We start from the raw sequence: 17,877 nt of genomic DNA on the forward strand, positions 1-17,877 counted from the left end.
ATAAAAAAAAAAATAAACGAAAAACGAAATATTAAAAGAAAAATAATTCAATTGAGAAAAGATTTGCATTAAGAAAAACGAAAAATAATAAATTAAAAATGAAAAAAGAAATGTAACCCTCGTCGTGTCGACAGAAGAGGGATAAAAAAAAAAGAATAAAGGAAAATGGAAAACCAAGAAAAGTATTGCCCTAAAAAAAACTACAAGGGATTTTTTTTTTAAGTGATGAATAATAAAAAGATGAATGAGTTAGAAATTAAAATACGAAAAGTAAATTAGAAAACCAGGAATTAAAAAAAAGGAAAAATTAAAATTAAGAAAAGAAGAAACAAACAAGCGAGAAAAGAAAAAATTGGAAGGAGAAAAAAAAAAAAAAAAAAAAAAGATAATAAAACAATGAAGTGATTTAGGAATTAAAAATAAGAACGAAACGAAAATGTAAAAAACAGGAATGGAAAAACAAACGGAAAACGATAAATGAAAAAGAAAAACATATCGCCCACTAACTTTATCAAAAACATTTTGGAAAGACTTGTCAGTCAAACGTACGTCCTTTCTTTTTCTAGTTTTATTAGTCTGTATTTTCATACATCCCCAGCCCAAATTTCACACCTGGAGTGGGAGGGTGGGACTCCCACCCGCTTCGCGTGATCAGATTTCTCTCCGGACGCCTTTCCGTTTAGTTTTGTAACTGTGACGTATTTTTGTTATCGCCATTAGTTATTTGCGTTGCGTTCACAAAAACGAACGCCGAATAAACAGAAGCCTTGAAATAATTGAAATCTTACAAAGCAGAAGAAAAGGAATGTTTTTTGACTTGGACCCTATTTTATGTTGTTGTTTTTCCTTTCTTCCCCTGTTTTTTTTTTTTTTTTTTTTTTTGCTTATTTTTTACTTATTAGCTGTAAAAACAGCAACGGACCCCATCCTCTTTTGTTTTTTTTTTTCAAGTAAAGAAAATAAGACCAAGGAATTTAAATAAAATCAAAATAGCCGACAAAGCACAAATCGTGTCAATGAAGAGAACTTGAAGTTGAGGTGATTAATCGGAATCAGAAATCAAAAAGCTCTGAACTTTTTCTGGAATATCAGAATCTGTATCGGAATTGGAAAAGCTTTAGCCTAATTTCCGATTCTAAAAACGATTCTTTTCATTTTTTTTTCTGTTGTTATTCGTATTATTTAGATTCTTCAAATTACTGTTCTTATCTTGAGTGTTATTTTCACAAGGTTTCGATCAATGTAACCTCCTACTTTCTTCATGTGTATATTGTTAAACTAAGCAGTCTTTGTGTCAAACTGGGAAATTTTTCGGCCGCACTCAAGAACCTGCACGGAATTTCGGACGGAACCCTTAATTTAATCCACGAGCATGCTATGGTTCTGTCAGCCATATATATATATATATATATATATATATATATATATATATATATATATATATATATATATATATGTCACGGTAACATATACTGGGTTGGTTTCTATGAGTATTTTGTATATTTTTTTTTTAGTTTTAACTGATTTTTCAAAACTGCACGTATTTAACTGTGAGCTCGCCGCCCTTTGTCTTGTTCACATCTATCGATAAACACTGTGTGCTTTTCGAACCGATTAAACGTTTTTAAAGTGAGTAAAACAACTAAAAACTTTTTCCAGATAGGTAGAAGAGTAACTTATCTTGCCTTTACTAACATTTATTAGTTAGATTGGGGTTACCACTTTTTCGTACCTCTGTGGATTGTAGTACAACCCCCTAAAATTTATAGATCATAATTATGAATTTAGGTAGAAATAGCACAAGAAAAAAATGGCTTGGTAAAAATGGCACGAATGGATAAATAGAAAAAACGGCACAAATGAAAAATATAGATGCTCATAGATAATTAATCTGTTTTACTACTGAACGGATCATCATGGATTTTAGAAAATATATACCTAAAAGTGCATTTATTTTTGATATGTTCTAATTTCGCACGCACGCACGCGCGCGCACACACACACACACACAAACATGTTCGTGTAATTCAGTAAATTTTAATATACCAATAGGTTTTAAGCCAAAAATGGTTGACTTAAGGATTAAGCTACAAAATTATCACATTTCATAATTGAGCATTAATATACTGTGTGTGCAAAAATCAAGACTTCAAGACAATGTGTTGATGGCAACAAAAAGTGTATTTCATTTTACGTTACAATTGTTTCAATGTCCAGTTCGACAATTTCAAGCATTATATCGTTTGAACATTTTCAAAAACCAGCATTTCTTCAGACTTTATGAATAAACACACTTTTGGCAATGTAGTATTTTTTGAATAGAAAGAAAAAAGATGGGGCTTTTCCGTAACCACAACCAAGGTAAACATTTCTCGCATGTTTTTCCCGTTAGGGATCCTCCCAATTCTTTTTCTTTCTATTCAAAAAATCCTACATTGCCAAAAGTGTGTTTATTCATAAAGTCTGAAGAAATGCTGGTTTTTGAAAATTTTCAAACGATATAATGCTTGAAATTGTCGAACTGGACATTGAAACAATGGTAACATAAAATGAAATACACTTTTCCTTGCCATTAACACCTTGTCTTGAAGTCTTGATTTTGCATACACAGTATATATATATATATTAAACGGAATCAGAATCGTTTCGTGTATTTTGGGGAGAATCGGAATCGGTATCGGAATCAGAATCACATCGTTAAAAATACCTTAGATTTACGATTCTTTCATTACGATTCTCTTATATTTTAAAGTTGACCTGTTTGTTTGAAGTAAGATCAATGCTGTCAAAGACTTATAATAAAAATGTCATAGAACTTTTCATAACATATTTCATATGCTAATCTTTATTTATCTTAATGAGTTTCGAAATTTCTTTGAATTTTTTTCTTTCTTTTATTTTTGAATTAAAATAAAATTAACTTGCTTTTATATATCACCATTTCGTTTGTTTTTTTTTAGTAATAAATGCTTCTCTACATAAAAAAACCGACTTTGTGTCTAATTCTAACCTCGTGGGGAGGCAAGTAAATAAGGAGTTTGTTGATTTTACAGTAGTTTTTTTAAATCTCGGAACGCACGCGGGATTTACGTTAAGATTTTTGTTTTGTTTGTTTTTCGCTGGTTGAGTTTGAATAAAATAAAATACGTATTATATAGGTTTGAAGCCAAAACAACGCATTATTACAAAATAAACAGACATTTATTTTGTTGAAAAATTATATTGAACTTCATATATATATATATATATATATATATATATATATATATATATATATATATATATATACATAGAGAGAGAGGGGGGAGGTCCTCGTCACATATACGTTTTAATATTGATAGTTGTACTAGAATTTCTCACAGAATTTTATCATTAATTAAATGTTAATTTTATTATTACATATTTGTAATTTACTATTATCATTTTTTTCTGTATTGATTTGGAAAAAAATATTTTTTTCACAATGTCTTGAATGAAATTTCTACCACTTGACACTTCTTCCAAATAAGCACAGATTTGTAAATATCACAATTTCGAAATATCCGAAGAAAAAAACCCTTAAAAGTAAGAAAATGGCGGCTGAAAACCGTTTTTCGACCACCATAAAAGCATTAAAATACATTTAAACACTGAAGAATTTCCGCCATGCACACTTGTTGTTTTAAGTTGACTAGCCACTACTTGTGTTTCAAACTTAAAAAAAAAGTGCTTTAAAATAGTAAAAACACAAAAGCTTTTTTCGTTTTGGAAGGGAAGTTTCAGGCGCCCCTATTATCCCAAAGAACCAGCTATGTAAATACTTTGCAATATTTTTCGATAATTATTTTTAAAAACAATTTTTATAATCAATTTTTTTATTTAAAATTAAGAAATTATTTTAAAAAATATTCTTATATGTTTACATTTTGTTTTTAAGTAAAATCAGGAAATTAGTTTAAAAAATATTGGTTATATCCATGTTCATTCAAAATGTGCATGTGAAGGTGTATCAGAATTTTTGGGGGGGAACTTTTGACACCCCTAACACGAAACTGCGAATAAAATATAAAAAAACTTGTAATTTCTCTTTTAAAAGCCAGTTGTTTATTTTCTTTATGGGTTATACTTCCAAAATAAACTATTAAATTTGTATAAAACGTAATAGAAATATTTTTAAAACAGTAATGAAATCAATTAAATTTTACGAGCTAAGTATTTTAAAATTTTTAAACTTTAAAATCTATCCAAATTTTTCTATTGATTCAATTTTTACGATATTTTCAGGGTCAGTGTGAAATTTTATGCTCTTTCCAATAAACAGAATATAATATTTTAGACAAACGTTTTTTTCTAATTCCTAATTTCTAATTCCCTCCCATTTTGAAATGTCTATTAAAAAGTAAATACGCACCAAAGTTTAACATATGACAAATTTAAGTTAATATATCCAAATTAAAAAAAAAAAAGTTGTGTTTTTTAGAAATTTACCTGTAAAGTCCGAAGTTTAAAATCTTTTTTTTTAAAACCACGTTGCTTTTTGTTTGTTTGTTTTTTTTAATGAAACCTTGGTCCTTGCCCCTTTTATTGAAAAAAAATTATGGTTTGAATTACATTTTTCGAGTATTTATCAGCTTGGAAAGACAGGGGGGAGCCTTATTCAATATATTTCATGCATTCGTAAGGTTAGTTTCTGACACACCTAGTGCATGTGTACCTTTTATTTTCTTGAATAAAATAAAAACTACTCGACGAAAACACTATTGTTTTTGTTTTAATAGTTATTTTTTTATTAAAAAAAAACAAAATTAAATAAAAATTTTCTTCAAACCATGTCCCCCCCCAAGCTTATTGGGATTTTTTTTTAATTACCATATTTTTCATGAACATGCTCTAAAAATATTTCAAAATTATCTAATATTTTTTCACGTTTCATGTTATAACATTAATAATATAATAATATAAGCCTCTCTATACATGGCCTCATCGACATGAGAGCATTTCATTTCTCCTACTGATCCCGATATGTATTTCAGTCTTTTAATACAAGATCGATAGGCTTCAATATTGTTTGTGCAAACACCAGTAAGCGGATCCACAAAATTTTGTGAATGGTTTATAACATAATTAAACTGGAAAATAATATTTAAAAATAGCGCGGATTCCATTTTGACTTTCATCAATTTTCCTGTTAATAATTATATAAACTTTTTTTTTTTTTTTTTTTTTTTTTTTTTTTTTTTTTTTACAAAGGCATCACCACATTATCAAGGCCCAGAGGCCACTCAAGGATAAGGGTTAAAGAGTGTACAGTAGAAGTTGGTCAATATAGTAATCATTAGTAATGAAAATTTGGTAAATTTAATAACTTATATGGAACGGCTCATCAAGAACTTATTTACTTTAGACTTGAACAAAACCATATTGTAGTCAGCCGGAAAGCAGGAAAACGGAAGACAATTCCACAGGCGTGCAGTTCTAAGAAAGAAGCTTTGTTCATGGAATCTACGTTTAGGTTTAGGCACAGATAAAGAGTGGGGGAAATTATTGATAGTGTTTACAGCTAGACGAGTGTTTCTTGTGAAAGTTTGGCGAGGGGGGACCATAGATTGAAGCTCAGTTGAACACTTTCCATGAAAATAACGATACATCAGAGACAAACTCGCAACATCTCTTCTGTGAGATAGAGGTTGCAAGGAGGAGAAAAGGACATCTCCTACGAGGCTACGAAGTCTATTTTGAACTCTATCAAGGCAGGACAAGTTCTTTCTAGCAGCTCCTGCCCAGATGTGGCAACAGTATTCCATCCTTGGACGTACCTGGCTCTTATATAGATAGATAGAGAATAGCATCAGCAGTGAGATATCTACTGGATCGATAGAAAGATCCCACCATTTTTCCAGCGGCCTTGGCAACAGATTTGATATACGTGTTCCATTTAAGATCAGGAGTAATGGTCAAGCCCAGAAGCTTGTCAAAACTTGAGGCCTCCTGAAGACGAGAGCCATTCATTTCAATTGATGACAAATGTGGATTAGAATGTTGATGATGTAAAGAGAGAAGCTTGGTTTTAGATGCATTAAAAGTAACCAGCCACTCCTTTCCCCATTGTACTACGTGCTCAAGATCAGAGGAGAGAGAATTGGAGAGAACTTGCTCGTTTACTGTCTTAGATGTGGTACCATAAATGGTAGTGTCGTCAGCATAAATGTCTACAAATGATGTAAGGATATGATTTGGAAGATCATTAATGTAGATCAGGAAAAGAGTTGGGCCCAGGATGGATCCCTGAGGGACACCGGCATTAATATTGTGAGCTTCTGATTTTTGCCCCTCAACTACTACTCTTATGAATCTATCAGAAAGAAATGATTTAATAATTGAGAAGACTTTTCCAGCTATACCATAGCTAGCGATCTTATGAAGTAAACCTTTATGCCATACCCTATCAAAGGCTTTAGATATGTCAAGAGCAATTGCCCTAGAAAGATTGCCACCGTCGAGAGATTTGCTAATCCTATGCGATATAACTGTAAGGACATCTGCTGTAGATCTAGCAGAACGGAAACCATATTGAGTGTCACTAAGAAGGTTATTTTTGTTGAGATGTTTGATTACTTCTGTATTTAATACAGATTCTAGCAACTTACTCATGACGCACAGGAGACTTATTGGCCTGTACTGAGAGGGGGATGAGCGATCACCTGAATTCTTAAATACAGGGCATACTGATGAGATTTTCCAGGGAGATGGGAAACTATTCTCCTTAAAAATAAAAATGCATACGAAAAAAAAAACAGATAAAAGTCATAATAACAAAAATCATGCGCAAATTTCAAGCAAAAATAAATACATAAAAAAACTAGGTTACACACGCAAAAATTCTTTCTTTGTAAAAATAATAATTTCTCCCTCAGTCGAACAACGTACAACATCGGAGCCGATGTGTATTGCGCTACAGGGGTAGCATTTGTGTACGTTCGCCCTTTTCTTTATATTTTTTAATAACTCCTGAAATTAATTGTTATTAGTTTCATGGTGCATGTTTAATTCATGGTTAAAATATTTGTTTTGACATTTATCCTCAATGAAAGAAATTTTACGTAAAAAAATCAAATTATTTTCGAAATTCCCTTAATTGTATTTCCATTTTTTCGCTACACAAAAACTTTCGATTATAAAATGGTATATTTCAAACAACAATTCCACAGGAATCGGAATCGTTAATCAACATTTTCCTGGCGTCGGAATCGAATCGGAAAAAATTTAGGAATCGTCCCAACACTAATATATATATATATATATATATATATATATATATATATATATATATATATATTTTTTTTTTTTTTTTAACCCACGCCTTTCTACATTGTATGCTTTCATGCAAATATGATATCTTTCATAAGTTTTAGTTTTCAAATTATATCCTAACCAGCAAACTTTATAAACTATATATATCAAGGCCAGATGGTTTGGAGGATATATATATATATATATATATATATATATATATATATATATATATAGAGAGAGAGAGAGAGAGAGAGAGAGAGAGAGAGAGAGAGAGAGAGAGATGTGTGTGTGTATACATTGTTTTTAAAATATAATTATCCACTGACACGTGTTTCGTCGTCTATGACGCATATGGTTTACCATTTAGGTGATACGCCCACATAAAAAAAAATCTGTTAAAATAAGTTAAATATAGAATAGAGGAAAGAATTGTATTCTACACTATAGGGATGTGGATGCATTAATGTACCCTGTTGTTGGTTAAAATATATATTGGTCGAGAAGTCTTATATATTTAGTTACGAGTGGGGTGTATACAGTTGCACTCTGCCAACGAGTACATACATACATATATATATATATATATCATGTAGAAACGGAAATTATAAAAAAATGTACACAATTTCATTCGTGGGAAGAAAATGGATGGTAACATTTCATGGTACTAAGAATAAGCTATTACTATGATTTCTTGGCCTTTTGGCCAAAATCAAAGTGTAGTATCTGTTCTTCAGATGCTGCAAGCTATGACTAGCTATGACTAGCAAAGACCAGATGTGGGGGCAACCCCACATGCCTGACCTTTAACCAGCTCCCATTTCCCACCTCTCGGGAGCTGGTCCCCTTTTTCCCTTCCCCCTCCCTTCACTCCTCACATTAAAAATTGGCCTTGTGCCTAATTTGCTCGGTGGGGGAGCAAATAAATACCATCTGTTCTTCAGATGCTGCAAGCTATGACTAGCTATGACTAGCAAAGACCAGATGTGGGGGCAACCCCACATGCCTGACCATTAACCAGCTCCCATTTCCCACCTCTCGGGAGCTGGTCCCCTTTTTCCCTTCCCCCTCCCTTCACTCCTCACATTAAAAATCGGCCTTGTGCCTAATTTGCTCGGTGGGGGAGCAAATAAATACCATCTGTTCTTCAGATGCTGCACTTCCATTTCTCGTTCTCTTTCAGTGGAGAAGAAATCCTTCACGACTGAGACAATTTTTATTTTTGTACCTTTTCTCCACGTTAAAAAACGACCCTGGTGTCTAACTCTGTCCCGTGGGGAGGCATTGTAAATCGGTACTAAGAATAAGATTCGTCTCTTTAACAATTTAGCAATTCATTCAATTTAACAATTTAACAATTCATTCAATTTAACAATTTAACAATCACAAAAAAGCCTTCTCAACCATTGATTGCCAAAAACAAAAAAAAAAAAAAAAAATACCACCTTACCCAAAAACTCGTCGTTTAAACTCCTCAAATTAACATTCACAGACGACATGAATTCGAACAAATACATTAAGGACATTGCCAAAGCCACTGCAAAGAAGGTAGGATCCCTCTATCGTGCTAGAAAATTACAAACACCTGAGAATAATTTAAACAGTCGCCATTCATCAATGCATGAAGTACTCTTGCGGCATCTGGACTTGTGCATCTACCAGACAGGGTTCAAACAAAAAAGTTTCAAATCGCCCATTATCAAGCAAGTTCAAAGGTCGACTGGGTAGCTTGGCCTTACTGGGGGGTTTCTTGGTATTCGCAAAATATTGGGGTAGTTGGCCATTCTTGTGTGAAGATTAGCGAAGAACCTCATTCGGCAGACAGTGGTCACTTCGACGTCCGTATCCCTTCCCAAGGTCCTCATAGTCTGTCTCGAATCTAGTCGCATTTTTTTGCAGCTTTCCGGCAAATTTGTTGATATTGTTAATGCTGCTGCTGCTGTAAAGAAGATGGGCTCCCTCTACCATGCTAGAAAAATACTCACACCTGACAGTATCATATAAATCTACAAAGCCACCATTCTCCCATGCATGGCGTATTGTTGCTATATTTCAGGCATCTATAACTAGGCTTCCTTGTTTAGACAAGGTTCAAAAATAGTCTCCGGTGTAACACATCCAAAGCTCCAAACTCTGTCCCATCACCGCAATGATGTATTCTTGTGCTTGTTTTTCTGGCACTTAAATGAAATGTCCTCTGATGAACCCCCTTCAACATATTTGCACCCGAGAAACTGGTTTAGCAGCAAAATCCCGCTCCTTCACTGTAGATGTCCCTAGAAAGCCTTCTACTCTAATATCTTTTCTCTTCGGACTACTAGACTTGAAATTCTCTCCATACTTTTTGCTTCCCTGACTGTGATGACGTGCAGAAGCTTAAATATAATGTAAACAGGCATCTACTTCATCTCTTTAGATGGTTCCTTTGTAAGTATGGTTCCAAGTACAATCTTCTTATGTCTATTTGGCAATATGTCTTGTTTGATATAAACAAGAGCAAAGCAAAAAAAAAAAAAAAAAAAAAAACAAGTATAAACGAAGTAGCAAGTTCCAAGGAATCTATATCTAAAATTTCAAGTGTTTATACGCAAAATTGGCGGAGGAGTTTGGTAGAGTTCTCAAAAATCAGATCGTTGAATTTTGACCCCTTAACAGCTAAATTTCTGGCCGAACACGGATCACAAACATTTTTCTAAATCTCAGTACCCTGTATATCAAATTTCGAGTCTGTAGACTAAAAATTAACAGAGTTATTGCGTAGGAAAATGTACACACGCAAACACACAGACACATTCACTTTTATAGATATATAGATTTTATTTTTTATTTTTATTTATTTATTTATTTATTGGAACCCTTTGAGATAAATCCTCATAATTTGTGTATTTATTTATTTATTTGCGAAGTATTATCCTCATCTTCATAGTTGTTGTTGCTTCACCATGTTTCGGCCAACCTATCCTCTGGCCTTCCTATCCCGTCGTGGTTAACCACTTTAAGAAGGCCAGAGTGATAAGTTGCCTGAAATAAAAAACACTCGTCAACCTAAAATCACTATCGATAAATTCCCCCACTCCCTATCGTGTCCTTAACCTAAACACGGGTTCCATGAACAGAGCTTCGTCCCTAAAACTGATCGCAGGTGGAACTCTGTTCCGCTGGTTTGCTTTCCAGCTGACTACAATTTCATTATCTTCAAGTCTAACGTAAACAAGTTCTTGTTTAGCCGTCTTCGTAAATAATTTGATTATACCAAATTACTTCCACAAACGATTATTACGAAACCGCCTCAATGACTACAATACACACATTTACCCTTATTTTCTAGTGGCCCCTGGGCCTTGATATATGGTTACTCCTCTTTAAAAAAGAAAGAAACCTGGTGAGACAACAATTATGAGGATGGGAATAATAGCCCGCAAAAAAAAAAAATGAATACACGTAATTGCTAGGTACGTGTAAAATGAATGCCGATGCTCAAAATGTTTATACATTTTGACCCCCCCCTTCCCTCTACTTAAAAATTCACTAAAAATCAGGAAATTATCCAATTTTAATGAAATTTTCAGTATTTATCAAATAATGACTGCGAAACATAATAAACGAATTATTTTAATTTAAACCTTAGTGGAAATGTATTTTTTGTTTAAACAAAAATACTTTTACAAAAGTTATAATTTTCAGTAGTAAATAAAAAACGCAAGAATTTATTTTTGCTTTTTTATATATATAAATAAAGCATCGTAATTTGTAACAATAAAAAAATAAAATAATTATTACAGTAACATTATAAAAAAAGGCCCTAAAGTCCGTATTAATGAATTCGATATAACTCGAAGGAAAATGAATTTCTCGAACTACCATTGAATTAAGCATTGTTTATTTAATATTTTCACACAAAAAAATTATAATAGCAAAAATATTTCTACTTTTTTTTTAAATTACAGATTTCGCATAATTTTTATATGCAAGATGTTAATAATTTCCTTGCCCGCAAGAATGTGAAACTTTTGGCGTAACATAATTTTTATATAATTAAAAAAAAATAATTTAAAAACAGAAACATAAAAAATAATTAAATAAAAAAATGATAAAAATTGATACAAACGTTCAGAATAGGAATGTATAGATGCACGTCTGGGGCGGGGGAAGAAATCTTACACCCCTACCTCCTTTTACTATCATGACTTCATTTTGAAACAGTGTTTCGATTGGCTGAAATTTTGGGCCTCCTTATAATCGTGTTTACATTTTTTTAGTTTTTTGCGTTTTGGGCGAACGGTAAATTATTTGCTTTTTGAGGTCTGATTAAGTTTTTTTTTTTTTTTTTTGCACAAACAAGGTGCTTTTTTTTGTTTTTTTTTAATTCAATATCTTAGGACTTTAATTATCTTTGAAATAGACACAGAAAACTAATATTTATCTTTTAAAGTATTTTTACAATGAATTTATTTAACTTCAAAATTTAGCTGAATTGGTTAGCGCGGCGTGAAAACATTTTTCATAACTTTTTTTTTCACGTGTACAAATTTTTTTTTTTCCTTTAAGAAATTAACTTTAGTCTTTAATCTTTCAAATACAATCACAAAGTAGTCGGAAACCTACAAAAAATTATAATAAATCGGCTTTCAAAACTAGGTCCCCCTATTTTTGTCCGTACCTAGTAATTGACCAATACTGTTAGTTTATTTGCATATGCTACATACAGGTCCTACGCTTGGGTACTTTATTTGCATATCTGTACAGGTCATAGGTTTGGGAACTAGAGCGGGTTGAAAAGATGGGGTTTGACAGAATAGCTTAGAAAAAATAAAGCTACAATACCTAAGCTTTCACGGCCACTAAGGCCAGCCAAGCTTGAGACGTTATTTGTGTATTGCATGAGTAAGGAGACACGATTGACAAATAGAGCAGGTAGAAATAAAGATTGGGATATCGGAACGAGCTTGCGCCATGTTATCACACGACGGTCGCGGCGTTGGAAAACATGTTTGTTTTCAGCGAAGACTGAACAATCGTCACCTTATCATCCGTAAAGATTCCCAACTCGGCAGAAAATGGTAAATGTTCGTGCCGAACGATTCTTGTGCCGTTTTTGACGCTGACAGAAGAACAAAACAAGATAACAAAAAAAAAATAAATAAATAAAAATAATAATAAAAACAAAAACAAACAACCATGTCGTCGTCAGTCATCGGTTTGCTAATCGAGAAGGAGAGGGGAAGCAGTCATCAGTCAGAAAAATATGTTAGAACAGGTGTCAGAAGGGGGGGGGGAAGTGGAGTGGGTTTACCAGGCTTCACGAAAATATCTCAATAAATGGAAAACAAAACTAAGGCACACACGCGCACGCACACACACACATATTATTTATTATTTTTTAATACATTATTTATTATTTTTTATTACATATAGATATATATTATCCGGATAAGTAAATATTTTCTTAAAATTTGAGATAATCAAGATAATAAAAAGCCCAATAGAGAATAATTAAAGAAATAGGACAAAATTGATGGGTAGAAACAACTTAAATAATTTACAAATTATCAGGTTGATAAGAAAGTTCTTGTAGCTTTTACTTCTAAATTCAAATGAACATATCTCGGCTCAAACAAAAATTTATTGATCGAAATAAACACCATCAGAATCAACACACGTTTGCCGATGCAAAACAAGTGTACTTAACGTAAAGGTAAAAATCTTGCATTTTGGTGGCGATGAAATCGCTGGAGACGTTTTTGATATCGCTTAGGTTTTTGAAACATTTCTTACGCGGAAAGTGGTTGAGATGGTAGTCGGTAGGTGAAAGGTTTGGAGAGTATGGCGGATGAGATACAATTCGTAGCCCAATTCGTTCAACTTCTGCAGGATCGATTTAGCAACGTGCGGCCGGGCATTGTCGTAGAGGGAATTGGGCTTTTCTGTTGAGTAATGCTACGTGTTGCATTTCAGCCATTTGTTGACAGTACTTCTCCGCCATAATGGATAAAACTTGTTACAGACTACCAAACAGTTAGCATGACCTTCTGTTAGTGGAAGTTTGGCTTAGGGAAGTGTCGTGGAGCTTTGTTAGCGTCTAACATCTGAGTGTCGCCGGTTGTCGTAATGAACCCACTTTTCATCACAAGTTACAACCCAGTCGAGAAACAGGTCGTTCTTGTTGCGTAAAAAGAGGGAAGATGAAACTTCATAACGATGTTTCTTTAGCTGTCGTTCAATTCATGAGGCACTTATTTATTAAGTTTTTTTTCTTTCCAATTTCTCTCTAATGGTTGGAAGTCGTCGTACACGCTACATCTAAGTCAAAAGCAAATTCTCGAACAGTTGTGCGTTGAGTGGCTTCAACTAAAGCTCTTAATGGATCTGTGTCAACATCCGATGGCCGTCCACTATGCATATCATCTTCAACCCTCTCATCATCGCCACGAAATTTCTTAAACCACAATTGTTCTTGAGTCAAAAGCTTCTTTGATATCGCGAGCTATGTTAACAACTTTTCAGCCTAGCTTGATATTGAAATAAGAAAATTGTGTGAAATTGCTTTCATTCCATTTTGTATTCAACGTTCTGAAAATAAGACATATCGTATATAAATTGTGTATGAGTCGAATTTCTTGGAGACGATTTTAAGGTTATTTGAGGGGGGTTGTCGACTTATACATACACTTGTGCCCGATATTATTCATACCCCTCGGATCTTTGAGATTTCTATAAGAATATTGCTCAAACCAGAAGGTAGACAATATTAAAGGGATTTCAAACAATAAATCAAGCATAAGCATTTAATTTAAACTCAACAAATAAATAAATTATGCAAGTTTGAAACATTATACAAAGAAAAACAATAATGGCACTTGTTCAAAATTATTCATACCTCTCTTACTAATAGTCAATAGCATGCCCTTTATTCTTAATAACTGCCTGTAACCGTTTTGGATATTTATCAACAAGGTTTTTACAAGCATCAACACTGATTTTTGACCATTCTTCAATGCAGTAGTTCTCCAAATCCCTCAAATTTCTAGGTTTTCGCTTTTTAACCTCAGTTTTCAATATGTGCCAGAGGTTTTCGATAGGGTTCAGGTCGGGACTCTGGCTAGGCCATTCCAAAACATTAATTTGATTATCCTCAAACCATTTCTTGACTATTTTGGCAGTATGTGTTGGATCATTATCCTGTAGAAGGACCCAGTTTGGTCCTAAATGGAGCTTCTCCGCATCCTGTCTAATGTTTTTCTGGAGTATCTCCAAATATTGCTCCTTCTTCATGGTTCCATCTATCTTGACCAAACTACCTGGACCACTATCCGAAAAGGAGCCCCAAAACATTAGGCTACCACCACCATGTTTCACCGTGGGTATTGTGTTCTTTGGGTTGTATGTTTCTCCTTTCTTCCTCCAAACGTAAGAAGCATCCATATGGCCAAACAATTCAATTTTTGTTTCGTGAGTCCACAAAATACTTGAGAAAACTAACTCTGGAGAATTCACATGGGTCCTAGCAAACTTTAGACGGGCTGCAAGGTGTTTTCCGGTGTGTAATGGAGTCCTTCTTGGTCTTCTTCCTTTCAGACCATTTTCATGCAGAGTCCTTTGCAATGTTTGCCTTGATATTTTTATGCCAGAAGACTCCAGATTTTCTAAAATGTCCTTAGTAGTGGTGGTTGGATTTGCATTAACACTTCTTACAATATTCCTGGTGGCTCAAGCAGACAGTTTCCTTTTCCTTCCTCTACCAATGAAGTTGTTTGTTGTGTGGTGGCTCTGGAATTTTTTGATGATGCTCTGTACTGTTGCTGTAGGGACCTCAAATTTCTTGGAAATTGACTTATAACCTAAACCATCCTTATGTGAATTCACAATTTTAGTCCTAAGATCATTACTAAGCTCTTTTTTCTTCCCCATTCTAATAATTTTTATTCTTTTATTGGTTTTCAGTTGATATAATTTTAATTTCTGAAAAATGCAAAAAACGAAATGAAATTAATCAAAGGTTGTATAAAAGCATTCAAAATAAGAATCTAACAGGAAATACGCAGTCAGAAACTCGATTAATACTGAAAAAATAAGGGGGTATGATTATTTTTGAACATTGCAGATTTTATAAATAGCTGTATATTTCTTTTATTACAAGTATCCCGAGATTTTAAAATGACGAAAATGATCAGAAGAGGTTTATTAAGAATATGTATCAATATGGACGTAAACAATAAATTCTTACAAAGTTACACCTAATAAACTCAATTTTCAAGGGGGGGTATGAATAATATCGGGCACAAGTGTATATAATGCTTTTGGAAATGTTGTTAAAGAGCGGCTCGGCGTTCGATCATAACATAGAAAACTACAATGTTTTTGCCAGCATGTAAGCACATGCGCGGTTTTTCAGTGGGAGGCTTAATAATAATTGGAATAGCTTTCGCAATGTTCACTCTCCAGACTTGGCTATAGACCTAAGTTCGATATGGTGTATTCAGTGATGATACGACGGGTTTTTAGTAGGTTATGAAATGTAGTGATTATGATATATCGTTCTCCCCTAAATTCAACAAGTTTTAACAATTTAATGACAACTATTTAATGAAACCATTTAATGGCAATTAACGTATGCGTTCACATTATTACGGTATATTAAGGCTCGTGCAATGTATGTGTTTACGTTATTATGGTACGTGACATAAATTATGTCTAAAAACAGTAACTGCGGCTGGAATCTACAGCATGTCATTGACCAGAATGTCTGATTAGCAACATTTACGTTCGTTGCATGTAAGTGTGCAGCGGGTTGGTTTTATATATGAAAGCCGAATAGATCACACTTGTATGAATGTAAGTATTATCGCTCGCGGATGCCGAGAAACAATTTACAATATGTATTACAAAAAAAACGCCAAAAAGAAAATAATCAGTGCAAGAAAGAGCCATGAGACGACCCATTTAATTTATCTAGAATCTACAGTCGACTTATACACAGGTAATACCTAAAATTACACAATTTTCGGTCTTAAAATGCACATCGACTTATACATAAGATCGACTTATACACAAGTATATAAGGTAATTTCTCTAAAAGGATTGTAATTTAAACGATCAAATAGAGCAAAAAAAAACACTCATTTAAATGATATACAAAGTAAAGGTATTTTAACAAAAACTTATTTGAAAAAACATTATTTGGAATCAAAATGAAAACCTCCGCAAGAACTTTCTTTCCAATTTAATATTTCTTGTTTCATCAAATAAGCTTTTTTCGTCTGAGCATATACAGACAAGAATATGATTTTATTATAATACTAGCAGGCCGCCCGACATTGCCCGGTCGTAAAATACGCAACAATATAATATTTTAATTGATGCAGAATTCTTGTTCTTATACACTAAAGTACTGTAAGTATTAAGTGTAACGTTAAAATCGTTTATAAAATGAAAAAAAAAACTGAATGAAACTGACACATGTGCATGCGAGTATTGTTTTTTTTTTTTTTGAACAGTACCTTTCCTGTAAGTAAAAAAAAAACACTCGAGCTGAGATCGAAACCAAACCCAAAGGATAGTGTGTAAAGTACGATAACCATTACGACCCGCTTGCCACGACTTTAAAAAGTGTTTTCAAACTTCGCGAAATAGTTGACAAACAGATAAAAATCCGATGACTTCCATGTAACCATTTTTCAATTTTGACTCCTCACCAGCTTTTTTTCCCTGATGAAAACGGATTAAAAAGTCTTCCACGTGTCCTGATACCCTATAAGCCACATTTAAAATCTGTAGATCAAAAATTTGTTGAGTATATAGGTTGAGAATCGTTTCGACTCACTTATATATATATATATATGTGTGTGTGTGTGTGTGTGTGTGTGTGTGTTATAATTAAGTCGTATGTTCGCCATGTATTTGCTATGTACAAAAAGTAGTTTCCTTAAATAATTTACCTACTGACAACTGGATTTATATACACCTTTATTGCAGCATGATTTCTATATATACTATTTATTCAAAATAAATCTACATTCATTGACTAACTTTATTTGCATATTACATTAAAGAAAATCTATTTTGAAAATTAGCTCCGTTATTGTTTGTTTTGATAGAATTATTTTAATTGTTCTATTTTAAAAAATATTATTTAAAGTTAATTAATTTATTTTTAAATTTTAATTTATATTTAATTTATATTTAATTTATATTTATTCTCAATTATTAATAGCTGACAACGTTAGCGCTTAAAACAGAACGTAAAGTTATTTATTTAAGCTATTTGAGTTATTTTCCTTCTAAACTAAGAACGTTAATTCGCGTTTGATATTCTTAGACTAAAACAAACATGTGGTCACTTTTCGTAACAAGTTAGGATAATCGGTGTGTGTCTTTAATTGTATGTGATTAATCTCTCCGCCCGGCAACACCGAGTACATACAGCTAGTATGTATGTATGTATCTTGCTCTTGCTTGTTGCTGGATCTCAACATTTTGAACCGAGAGAGAGAGAGACTTAGCTGTCGTACAAAGCTAAGACTCTGTAACATCATATTTGTATAGATACTCCCTCAGACATTTGGGCTCATGGATTTTAAATGTATGGGGGAGTGGCACTCGTCTGACAAG

The 17,877-nt window shown here is 33.0% G+C and overlaps 1 protein-coding gene and 1 pseudogene across 1 annotated transcript in view; both read left to right on the forward strand.

Moving 5' to 3' along the window:
- Nucleotides 1-17,877, forward strand: part of LOC145298595 (metalloprotease TIKI1-like) — a 417,606-nt gene that overhangs the window by 315,754 nt on the left and 83,975 nt on the right. The gene's annotated exons all lie outside the window — the stretch shown is intronic.
- Nucleotides 7,956-8,118, forward strand: LOC145243210 (U2 spliceosomal RNA; annotated as a pseudogene).

This window comes from Euprymna scolopes, chromosome 2 (assembly GCF_053919585.1).
Source record: "Euprymna scolopes isolate OS-2025 chromosome 2, ASM5391958v1, whole genome shotgun sequence".
Classification (NCBI taxonomy): domain Eukaryota; kingdom Metazoa; phylum Mollusca; class Cephalopoda; order Sepiida; family Sepiolidae; genus Euprymna; species Euprymna scolopes.